This window comes from Oryctolagus cuniculus, chromosome 16, assembly GCF_051225735.1.
Source record: "Oryctolagus cuniculus isolate XC-2025 breed Fujian yellow rabbit chromosome 16, ASM5122573v1, whole genome shotgun sequence".
NCBI lineage: Eukaryota > Metazoa > Chordata > Mammalia > Lagomorpha > Leporidae > Oryctolagus > Oryctolagus cuniculus.
The window spans coordinates 86,217,760-86,229,634 of record NC_142882.1 but is presented as its reverse complement, the minus strand read 5'-3'; the positions used below and the strand labels follow the sequence as shown (position 1 = coordinate 86,229,634).

Genomic DNA, 11,875 nt, shown 5'->3' with positions numbered 1-11,875 from the left:
GTTTGAGCACACAGCCAGAACACGCATCTACCATCCTGTGGTCTGTGCCCTGCTGTTCCCAGCCACACAAGCTGAGAACACACTGTCACCACAAGACACAAATGCAAGAAGCAAACATGTAGCGCATTCGATTGTGATAAGATGGATTACAAAAAGGTTACAACTGTCATTGCAAGACCCAGAAATCCTAAGTATTGCATGTTTCTTATTGTAATATTCATTTGGACAGTTGAGAGAAAGGGATTAAATTTGCAAATAGAATGTATCCATTTTAATGTTTCTACATCGACTAGGTGCAGCTGTAGATGATACTGTAAAGACCCTTCCAAGAAGACTGTTACTATGCTTTCAATATACCAAACATTGCTGGATGATATTTAAGAAACTGCTAACAGGGTTGCTCTGTGTAAGAAGTTCTCAGCTTGGGGTAGGAGAGAGGAGAGCTTACTTGGCCTTTTGTTGTATTAAATTGCATTGCATACCCTTTTACAACGTGGTTACTGCTAAAATTTTTACCATGTGCCATCTGTAACAAATTAATTGTATGAGTGTTGTAAAACGTGGTAAATGTTGTAATTGGTTTCTTTAGGGGGGAGGGAATGTTATTTGCAACAACTTCATTGTGAGAATCCAAATACTATTGAGTCTATGCAACCGACATAAAATAAATTTCAACACAAAATAAAAATATTTTTGTGAATAAACATCTTATAAGTACATTTTATATATTTTAACTCAGCGAATACATTTAGAAATAGAATTTGAATATTGTTTTCATATATTTAATGCATAGGAATGTTTCAATTGCCATTTTCTTTCTTTTTTTTTTTTTTTTTTTTTTTTGACAGGCAGAGTGGACAGTGAGAAAGAGAGACAGAGAGAAAGGTCTTCCTTTGCCGTTGGTTCACCCTCCAATGGCCGCTGCAGCTGGTGCACCGTGCTGATCCGATGGCAGGAGCCAGGTACTTCTCCTGGTCTCCCATGGGGTGCAGGGCCCAAGGACTTGGGCCATCCTCCACTGCACTCCCTGGCCATAGCAGAGAGCTGGCTGGGAAGAGGAGCAACCGGGACAGAATCTGGCGCCCCGACCGGGACTAGAACCTGGTGTACTGGCTGTGCAAGGCGAAGGATTAGCCTATTGAGCCACGGCACCAGCTCAATTGCCATTTTGAAGCCACTATTACAAGGCTTGACTACAGCGCATTTTCACTTGCTTTGAATCATTGAAGTCTTTCAAAGAGCACGTGATGTGGGAATTGTATCCACTAGAGAGGAAAGAAACTGAGGGTCTGAGAAGTTTAGAGTTTTCGCTTCAGACCAGAATGTCAGTAAGTGACAGAGTGATGGCTTTCTGCACGGTTTCCGTTCTGTATGCATAATTTATTCTATTTTCTCCCACATTCAGAAAAGTAAGATATTTGCATGAGAAAGAAATGCAACATGGTTGAAAGTATCAGACAAACCAGGGTAGCAGCTTGGGACACTCTCCGCATGAAATGAGAATTCAAGAAATGGTAAACTAGAGAGAAAAGCAATCTGGGCGCACTGCGAGGAGGTTGTGTGACCCCAGCGCAGGGCGCATCGACACTGACACCTTAGCTGACACTTGCCTCAATGTTGGTTACCGGGCATTTGTTGAGTTCACTGTACCTAAGTTTTGGGACTCTTTCTGCTACTATCATCTTCCTTCAGGATCAAACCCTTAATTGCCATTCGTATTACTACTGCCTGAAGCCTAGTACGTACTCATTCAAAAGTTTCTGATGAATAAACTATTTCTTGTCATCTACCAAGTTTCATTAAATTAAACCCAAAGCTGATTATTGAACTGCAGTTACCTGATGCTACAATTGTTCTTATCCTCATAATTTATTTGCCTCATACATTGTATATTACTACCTACTCATTGGTCCCTTATTCTGATGTTCAGTTTCCTAGTAGGATATATCTGCTCTTTGTATATATAACACCCCTTTCTGTAGCCCCCAAATGCACACCAAATGCACAATTTTTATTTGCCTAAGCATATCCTATTAATATATTATATTCTCTGCACATGGATTTCCATAGAGGTCACAGCTTTCTTGCCCATTTGATCAACTTACAAGTGCAATTCCCTAGGCCAGCTCTACTTCATATGCCCCTCTATACGTGTTTAAGTAGACTCCCACCTATTGTGAATCACCCCACAGAGGATAATTGTGTAATTGCATTTCTTCAAGAGATATTTGACAAGAGTACAACCACTGTATATAGCATTTTATAACCTGGCTGCATACTTGGTAGGTTATATTGTCAAGGATCAATTTTTTTGAAGAATAATTAATTTATCTCAAATATCATATGTAAAAGTTTATTTCTTTGAAATAAAGAGAAACAAAGAGAGAAAGAAAAGAAAGAGGGACCTTCTAGTCCCTGTTTCACTTCCTGAAGGCCTACAATAGCTGAGGCTGGCCTAGGCCAAAGCCAGGAGCCACGAGCTGTATCTGAGTCTCCATGTGGATTTTAAGGCTACACGGACTTGAGCCACTATCTGTCGCCTCCCAGGGTGCACATTAGCAGGAAGATGGCTTAGAAGTGGAGGCAGGATTCATTCCATGTGCCCCAATTTCCGATGTGGGCATTTCAAGCTACAGCTTAACTCATTGCACCAAAATGTACACCCCTGAATACCATTCGTTTGCGGGAAGAAGGGTCATCTTGTATACCTACAGAGAGCATGTTAATACAAACATATTTTTGCAAAAATTGTGCTTTCCCTGGATTCTGCATAAAACATAGGCAGCATGTGCTTAAATATAGTGGTCTGCTATGAATAAATTTCTCTAGAATGTCTATAATATATACTGTGCTTAAATAGGCCAGGAGCTGTGTCTAAACACAGATCCAAGTTATGAAGTGCTACTGACAAGCATGTCTGTTTATTGCTAAGTGCTTAGTATAACTCAAAAGAGAAACAGTAAAATTAATTTACTATTGTGCTTTTTTGGGGATCTTAGAGAATCAAAATTTTTAAAATTAAAGCTGGAAATACAAGTAAAATAGAGATGGGGACCATTTACTCTACTATGATCCTATTAAGACAATGCCAGATGAAAAACCATGTACATATTTTTGCATGACACAAAAGAACATGGAACATATCACACCTCTTAATGCATCAAGTTGCCTATCTTGTCTGCCAAAATTGGGTAATTCTTGTTCTGGTGCCAAAAGAAGTCATTGTTATCATCTGTGTTTCCATGACCTTTTAAAGCATTCTGGAGCCAGTAAACATTGAATTATGACTTTTGTTGTGTTTAACCAGGATCAACAAAGAGAATACAAAACATGAGTTTGTTCACTATCAAACATTTTTGGTCCATCTTCAGAAAGCTGGAGATAACTAAGTAGCATTTAAAACAGGTGATTTAGTTAATGCATGGTTACCAATGGCTCATCTCTACAGTACACAAGTCTCAAAACCACATCTTAGAAATCTGCATAATTAACTTATTTAAAAAATTTACTCATCTATTCCTCCTCAGTGAGCTTGATTTAGGAGATTTGTAACACATCTTGTACATTGTAATGAAATGTAATCTTATACATCTTGTATATTGTAATGAAACTTGTACCTTCAACGTGGGCTCCAGGTTCATGGCCTATAAGCTACAGTTTAAAGACCGTTTTGAGAACGTAGTATGGGAACAGACTTACCTTTGTGGATAGAGTTCCTGACAAAAAACTCTGAGAATTCAAAGTTGATTAGAATACAAAGAGTTATTCTTGCTAACAAGAAACCTTGTATCCTGGGGCCAACCACAAAATTTTCTATACACTTGAAAAAAGTAATAAGAAGTGTAAGAACTACTTTATACTGAAGTTCTCATTGAGAATACCTGTGTCACGAGCCCATTTGTGATTTGTGTCATTCTTTAGCTTACATGTTTTTCTTATAGGTTTTCAATGGAAAGGAAAGGGAAGAAAAGTCATTTTTGAATGTTTATGCCTTACATATATCTACTCAGTAAATATGTGTTGAATTAAGTGTGAGGCGAGTTATACAATCAAGGGAAAACGGAGCAGGGCAATATAGCACTGCAGACACAGTTCCTACAGGAAGACAGAAACCGTGCTGAGTGCACTGAGAGGCGAGGAATGAGTTAATGAAAACTCAAAACGCGTTTTAATTTTCAAATACAGAGTTCTGTAACCCCCTTACATCCAGATAGCTGATATGATTAATGGGGGAACGGAAACCAGTCTTAACGATGCTTTTATGCACTTGCCACCAAGAGTGAACTCAAACTCTTGGAACTGGGTTTCTTCCTTCCTTCACTTTTTTTTTTTTTTAACATTTATTTAATGAATATAAATTTCCAAAGTACGATTTATGGATTACAATGGCTTCCCCCCCATACCGTCCCTCCCACCCACAACCCTCCCCTTTCCCACTCCCTCTCCCCTTCCATTCACATCAAGATTCATTTTCGATTATCTTAATATACAGAAGATCAGCTTAGTATACATTAAGTATGGATTTCAACAGTTTGCTCCCACACAGAAACATAAAGTGAAAAATAATAGATGATTTTTTTTAAATGATGATGAAATCAGATCAGACCTATTGTCATGTTTAATCCCAGTGAGAGTCAAGTTGGGAGTTGATAATTTCTTTTTTTTTTTTTTTTAACAGAGGATCAGTTTAGTATACATTAAGTAAAGATTTCAACAGTTTGCACCCCCATAGAAACACAAAGTGAAATATATTGTTTGAGTACTCATTATAGCACTTTTTCTGCCATTTCCCACAGTGCCTTCCCCCTCTCATGTAGTCCGGGACATAAACTCCACCTCTGTGCCATGAGTACAAAGTTCTTTCAAGTCACTTAATTCAGGATAATATATATGAATTTTCCTTTCAATTATTGTGACTTGAAACATTCTTCTTGGGGCCAGCACTGTGGCGCAGTAGATTAAAGCCCTGGCCTAAAGCACCAGCATCCCATATGGGTGCCGGTTCTATTCCCGGCTGCTCCTCTTCTGATCCAGTTCTCTGCTGTGGCCTGGGAAAGCAGTAGAAGATGGCTCAAGTCCTTGGGCCCCTGCAAGCACATGAGAGACCCAGAGGAGGCTCCTGGCTTTGGATCGGCACAGCTCCGGCCATTGGGGCCATCTGGAGAGTGAACCAGCGGATGGAAGACCTCTCTCTCTGTCTCCACTTCTTTCTGTAACTCTGCCTTTCAAATAAATAAAATAAGTCTTTAAAAAAAAAAACCAAAACCATTCTTCTTATCATTGATTTCTCCCTAGGATACAGCTTTAGAGTCACCGTTTTTCTGGCCAGTGTAAATTGTTTTTACTGTTTTCTACTAAGTTAAGACAATGACTCTCTCTACTCTTTGATTCAGTCTCTTGAGGATTGTATCTTCTATGTCTCAATGTTTCTTTCCCAGTCGTGATAGTGCACTGTCAAGGGAAGAGCTGGACTATAAATTTCCCTTTATGAAGGAGGGGGGAGGGGGAAGGGAGAGGGAGAGTTAGGTCAGTGGGTACAATGTCGCAAGTGGGCAAGGGGAATAAGTTCTGGTGTTTTCTTACACATTAAAGTGACTATAGTTCACAGTGATCTATTTTATATCCCAAACAGCTGGAAGAGAGCATTTGGATTGTTTAGAGATGACAATCATTGGAAGTGAGGGGTATACCAAGGGCCCTGATTTGGTCATGACACAATGTAATATTTTTTGAAACATCACACTGTATCGTTTAAACAGGTACTGTTACTATGCATCAATTAAAACTAAAACTTACTAAAAAATGAGCTTTGAGTTTTACGACTAACAGCACTTAAGCCGTAGATAATTAACTTTCTCTCAGGAGACATTAATTTCATTATCAACAAGTTGGGAACTTTGATGGAGAAAATCTCTGGGGTCTCTTCAATGTTCCGACCACATGATTCTCTGTCGAGAGGTGATTTTGCTTTGAATGCAGACTGATCTTCGAGTTTACTAACCTATATTGTATGCTGTCCTGTTTGTTTTCTTGTCCTCACGGAGTCTAAGTAAATTCAGAAATTTTCTGAAGGCAAGCTCCTAATTCTCTATCACTTCAAGGTAAGGATGATATTTTGTTATAAACAGATGATAAACAGCTTTGCATTTAAAGTGGTCTGGACTTTATGAATGTGAGAGACACTCTTGTTGAACAGGGAGGACTGTCTGTTCTCTGACTGCTCTGCCCCTGGAGTTAAGATCTTCTGAAATGAAACAATAGGGTCATTGCTCAGCCTTGCTATCTGAAAAACTGAGGAAAAGCTCAGCTACAGCTCTTGCTAACTGACAGATGGATCACAGTCCCGGACTCCTTTTTCTATTGTCAATTCTTTTGGAGCCAGTTACTCATGAAGCTTTCCTTGTTTGTTTGTTTTGGTCCCTAGACATGATGGTTTTAGATGTTTATGAGCAACGTCACACTAACTACTGTGAAAAAACTACAAGGCATTAATGTTAACTCTCCCATGGCTGATGGGAATCTATTAATTCACATCTCTCAGCTCCCAGTCACTTCCTGTCAGCACTTAGGTTTCCAGACTGCAAAATGCTCGTGTGTTCTTTCTCTGCCCAGATTCCTCGCCTCTCAGTGCGCTCAGCACTGTGTCTTCCTGTAGGAACTGTGTCTGCCCTGCTCCGTTTCCCCTTGATTGTATAACTCGCCTCACACTTAATTCAACACATATTTACTGAGTAGGTATATGTAAGGCATAAACATTCAAAGATGACTTAGCTTCCAATCACACTCCAGAAATTTTGGGCAAGAAAGCAAAGCACATACAATTTGGATGAGGGGTTAGTAGCACACTTATACAGATTTATGGAAAAGATCAAGTCAGGCTAGGTGGATTTTTATTAGCTCTCTTTTAATCAACGGATTCATTTTCAGGTGTGAAAGACTAGAAAAAGATTCACATGGAAATTTACCATTGCCTTTATGTACTTTGCATTGCTTTCACCAAGGATCAGACCCCCACTTTATTTATACTTAATGTTCAATGCTGTGTAAGTTGGGAAATATGTTGGTGGGAAAAATAGTCCTTAGAATCCTCTTAAACTGCACAAAGCGGGCAACACACACACATTCTACACATGCAGTCAGCAGTGGTTAAAAGTGAAGGGAGCATCTAAGTCAATGATAACAAACTCAGGTAACAGTTCTTAGGGTCCAGGAGCCAATCTAACGTAACCAGGTAGCCCTCACAGCAACCCCCGAAATGGAGACTGTCACGCAATACTTTATATGTGAAGAAACGGTGAAGTCCTCTGAGACAGCCACCAGGGTGCAGAGCCTGAGAGTGCCAGGTCTTGGGCTGCATCCCTGTGTCCCTTGGGAGGAAGAACGTTGCTTCAGGAGCACGTGGGCAGGCAGTCCCAGGGACCGGAGCCAGGCTGCTCCTGACACCTTGCATGAATCAGTCGTTTGGGAATCCTTAGGAAATGAATCTAAGCTACCCTATAATGAATGCACAATTCATTTGAGTGAGAACACTCCCATGGTAAAAAGTACCAAGCATTGCATTCATGAACTTCTGTCTTTTGAAGAACGCATGCGTCTTCTTGGCATCTTTTTCATGTGTGCATATGGGGTGCGTCACACTGAAAGATAAACGCATACCACAATGACTGAAACATGGTTAGCAAAATAGCTGCATTGAAAGTTTGTTCTGCCTCTCACCATCATCTAACCATCAGAAATAGCTGGCATGATAACTGTATCAGAACAGCTGGGATATTTTAAAGTGTTTTGGTTCCTAAACAACCTCCCACTATTACTCCCTATTTAGATTTGCTATTTTTTATCCAGTTGTGCAAATGAATTATTATTTGAACATGAAGTGGGCCAGGAGGAAATATGAAAGAAATTTGTTGGAGGAGATATATTACTGGATCCAATACTCATAGTTGCAACTGATTTACCAACTACGTTCAGTCTATATATTTTTAAAATAAATTTGCTACCAGGAAGCCAGAGTTGAGAAAGTCCAGATTGGTTTATGACAATTTCCTGCTGTTCTTTTGACATAACTTAACTCTGAGTCAACCACTTTTTCTATATCATGTAATTGGATGATCTTAATTGAATACTTCCCCCTCAGAAATTGAACCTTTGGAAAAAATGCCAACATTCTGTGATGCTTCCAAAGGTCAAAGGTAAAGGTTAGGAGGCCATAGTCTGTGCAGGTATAGGAAGACTTTAATGAAATGTACCAACACTCATTTTAGTGCTCAGGTTGCTGTATGAAAAGATGGATCCACTGCAGGGTGAACATAGTAGCAAGATCACGAAGGTCAAATGTGTTTGCTCTGGAATCTGCTTTGAAATTTAGTTATCCAGCTCTGTTTACTAACAAACTGTGCAGACATGTAAACAAGCACACATAGAGACACAATGGCTGGACTCTCTGTTTCCAAAATATTGGCCCAGATTGCAAAGTCCATTCACAAAGCTACACTTCCGATGTGAAGCAAAGAGATGCAGTTGTCCTGAATCTGATATTTTCGGTTTTACCTTATAAACTTTCATTGTACATACTGGTACCTTTTTATTATTAAAGAGTAAAAGGAGACTAAGCATAAGCTTTCATATAAATACACGCAAGTTCCACATAAAACTTCTAAATGAAAAGAAATGGGGGGAGATGAAGATTCTGTAGGGTTCAGGTCTCAAAGGAAGCATAGGTGAGAAGCCCACCAAGGTGGCTCCTGACCTGCCGTTCCCCACATCCCAAACTTCCAAGTCAGAGGAACAGGACAACTGCATCACAAACAGCTTATAGGATTCTTTTTAAAAATTTTAATGAGGCGATATCAATGAGTTTTTTCAAAAATAAACACCTGACTTTTACATAGTATTTTAGAGCTAGTAATAAAGTATTGAAATTTAACATGTTATAAGCAACTCAAGTTTATGATTTAACTATTCAGGATTTATTTATTTTTTTATTTTTTGACAGACAGAGTTAGACAGTGAGAGAGAGAGACAGAGAGAAAGGTCTTCCGTTGGTTCACCCCTCCAATGGCCGCCACGGCTGCTGCGTTGAGCCGATCCGAAGCCAGGAGCCAGGTGCTTCCTCCTGATCTCCCATGCAGGTGCAGGGCCCAAGCACTTGGGCCATCCTCCGCTACCCTCCCGGGCCACAGCAGAGAGCTGGCCTGGAAGAGGGGCAACCGGGACAGAATCCGGAGCCACAACTGGGACTAGAACCGGATGTGCCGGCGCTGCAGGCAGAGGATTAGCCTAGTGAGCCACAGTGCCAGCCAATATTTCTGAATTATAAATAGTTTGTATTTATGTGTGTTCTCTTTTATATAGTACTTTATAATACAAATTCAGCTTTAGCTTTCTATGCAAGAAAATTGTACATATATATGCATATATTTGAATTTGAAAGATTGACTATGTTCATGAGAACGAGTTGTTCAGAAACATTCAGAAAAATGACATTTGCCCGATCTTTTGCAAACATAATTATATAGATATCTCATTCATACTCAGTCTTATCTAAAATTTCACAGACCTTCTGTTTTGATGTAAACAAATATTTTGGATGTCTAATTCTGCCAAAAACTTCAAAGAAAATTCTTGAAATCTCCTTGACTTTTGGATTCCACGTGTGAGTGAGATCAAATAGTCTTTGTCTTTCTGTTCCTGGTTTATTTCACTTAGCATTACGTCCTCCAGGTTCAACCATGTTGTCAGAAATGACAGAATTTCTTTTTTTAATGGATGAGTAATATTCCATTGTGGATATATCCATATTTTCATTATCCATTCATCATGGATACGCAATTAGTTTGATTCCACATCTTCCATAGTTATTAATACATTGGCTTATGGAAAAATACTCTAGAGTAGAAGTACAAAAGTGACACTGTGTGAGGAAATGCATATGTTAATTGGCTAGATTTAGTCATTCCACAATGTGTATATATATATTTCAAAATATAATGCACATGCTAAATGCACATACACTTATGTCAATTAAAAAATAAAAATAGGGGCCAGCACCTTGGCTCACTTGGCTAATCCTCCGCCTTTGGCACTGGCATCCCATATGGGTGCTGGGTTCTAGTTCTGGCTGCTCCTCTTCCAGTCCAGCTCTCTGCTGTGGCCCGGGAAGGCAGTGGAGGATGGCCCAAGTGCTTGGGCCCTGCACCTGCATGGGAGACCAGGAGGAAGCACCTGGCTCCTGGCATCCGATAGGTGAAGCTCCAGCCGTGTTGGCCATTTGGGGAGTGAACCAACAGAAGGAAGACCTTTCTCTCTGTCTCTCTCACTGTCTGTAACTCTGTCAAAATAAAAAATAAAAAATAAAAATAAGCAAAAATAGGATTTTCCTTAAAAGTATATATGATAAGAAGTTAACTTTAAATCCTTCTCTCATGGAAACATGAGATTGGTACTCTAGAAGATCTTTGTTTCATAATTTGTAATTGGGAAAAACACCTTCCAATGTACATATATAGCTTCAAATTTACAAATAATTTTATATTTACAGATAACTTTGTGAAGCTGAAATATCACTTTGAAAAAAGTATGTGCTGTTTTTGAAATTCTCTCCCGCTGTGTCTGTCTGAGGTTCGGCCGCGGACGGTTTGTTGAGCCTGTTAGTGCCCTCGGCCGAGACTCACGCCACTGCCATGTCCCGCTACCTGCGCCCCCCCCAACCAACACGTCTCTGTTGGTCAGGAACGTGGCAGGCGACAGCAGGTCTGAAGGTTTAGGGTGCGAGTTTGGTCGCTATGGTCCTAGAGTTGGTGTGCATGCTCCACTTGATTCCACACTCGCCGTCCAAGAGGATTTGCTTATGTTCAGTTTGAGGATGTTGGTGATGATGAAGATGCTTTACATAGTCTGGACAGAAGATGGTTTGTGGACGTCAGACTGAAATGCAGTTTGCACAGGGAGATCGGAAGACACCAAATCAGGTGAAAGCCAAGGAAGGGAGGAATGCGTACAGTTCTTCACGTCATGAGGATTATGACAGATACAGGCGTTCTAGAAGCTGAAGTTATGACAGAAGGAGATGAAGAAGTCGGTCTTCTGATTACAACTGTAGAAGATCTTATAGTCCTAGAAACAGTAGCCCGACTGGAAGACCTCGGGGTAGCAGAAGCCATTCCGACAATGATAGACCAAACTGCAGCTGGAATACCCAGTACAGTTCTGCTTACTACACTTCAAGAAAGATCTGAAAGTGGAAAAGGAACCAAAGAAGGGCAGTTCAAGCGATCAAAGGGTGCGTGGAAGGTGCTGCAGTATGAATATTGTACGAATATTTTGACTCTGGTCTGAAAAGATAAAAGAATTATCGAAAACTACATGGAATAATTGAAGTCCCTTCAAGTTTGAAAGTAAGCATTTTAGGACAAATAAAAGGAAGTTCAACTTTGTACTTGTGGAAACTAATCCCTAAATATGAATAGGTTTATATTGATTCATGGGTAACAGGTCCATAATAAATTATTTGAAACTAGGATGTCTGAATATCAAGGAAGACAGCCATAGTCTCTTACAGTGCCTCTATTGGTCTGTCTCAAACTGAATTGGGTGGGAAAAGGTATGGTACAATATAAATTTTTTCTGGATTCTCCTTAAAATTCCTCTTTAGTCATTATTGGCAAACTTTGCCTTTGTTATTCTGGTGCCAGTATTTTCTGCTTAATCATTTGCTTCGTTGGCATCTGAGTATATTTGCTTAAATACCACATAGAGTTGACTTCTTTAACCACTTTTTCCCATGTAGATTCCAATTATACTTGACATCCAGCTGAGGGGGCCCATCTCTTCTCACCTCTTTCCTAATCAGTATGTTCAGTGAATATTTATTGAG

General features: G+C 39.8%; 1 pseudogene; it reads left to right on the top strand.

Moving 5' to 3' along the window:
• The first annotated feature begins 10,682 nt into the window (after positions 1 to 10,682).
• On the top strand, positions 10,683 to 11,643 carry LOC100356711 (serine/arginine-rich splicing factor 10 pseudogene; annotated as a pseudogene).
• The last annotated feature ends 232 nt before the right edge of the window (positions 11,644 to 11,875 follow it).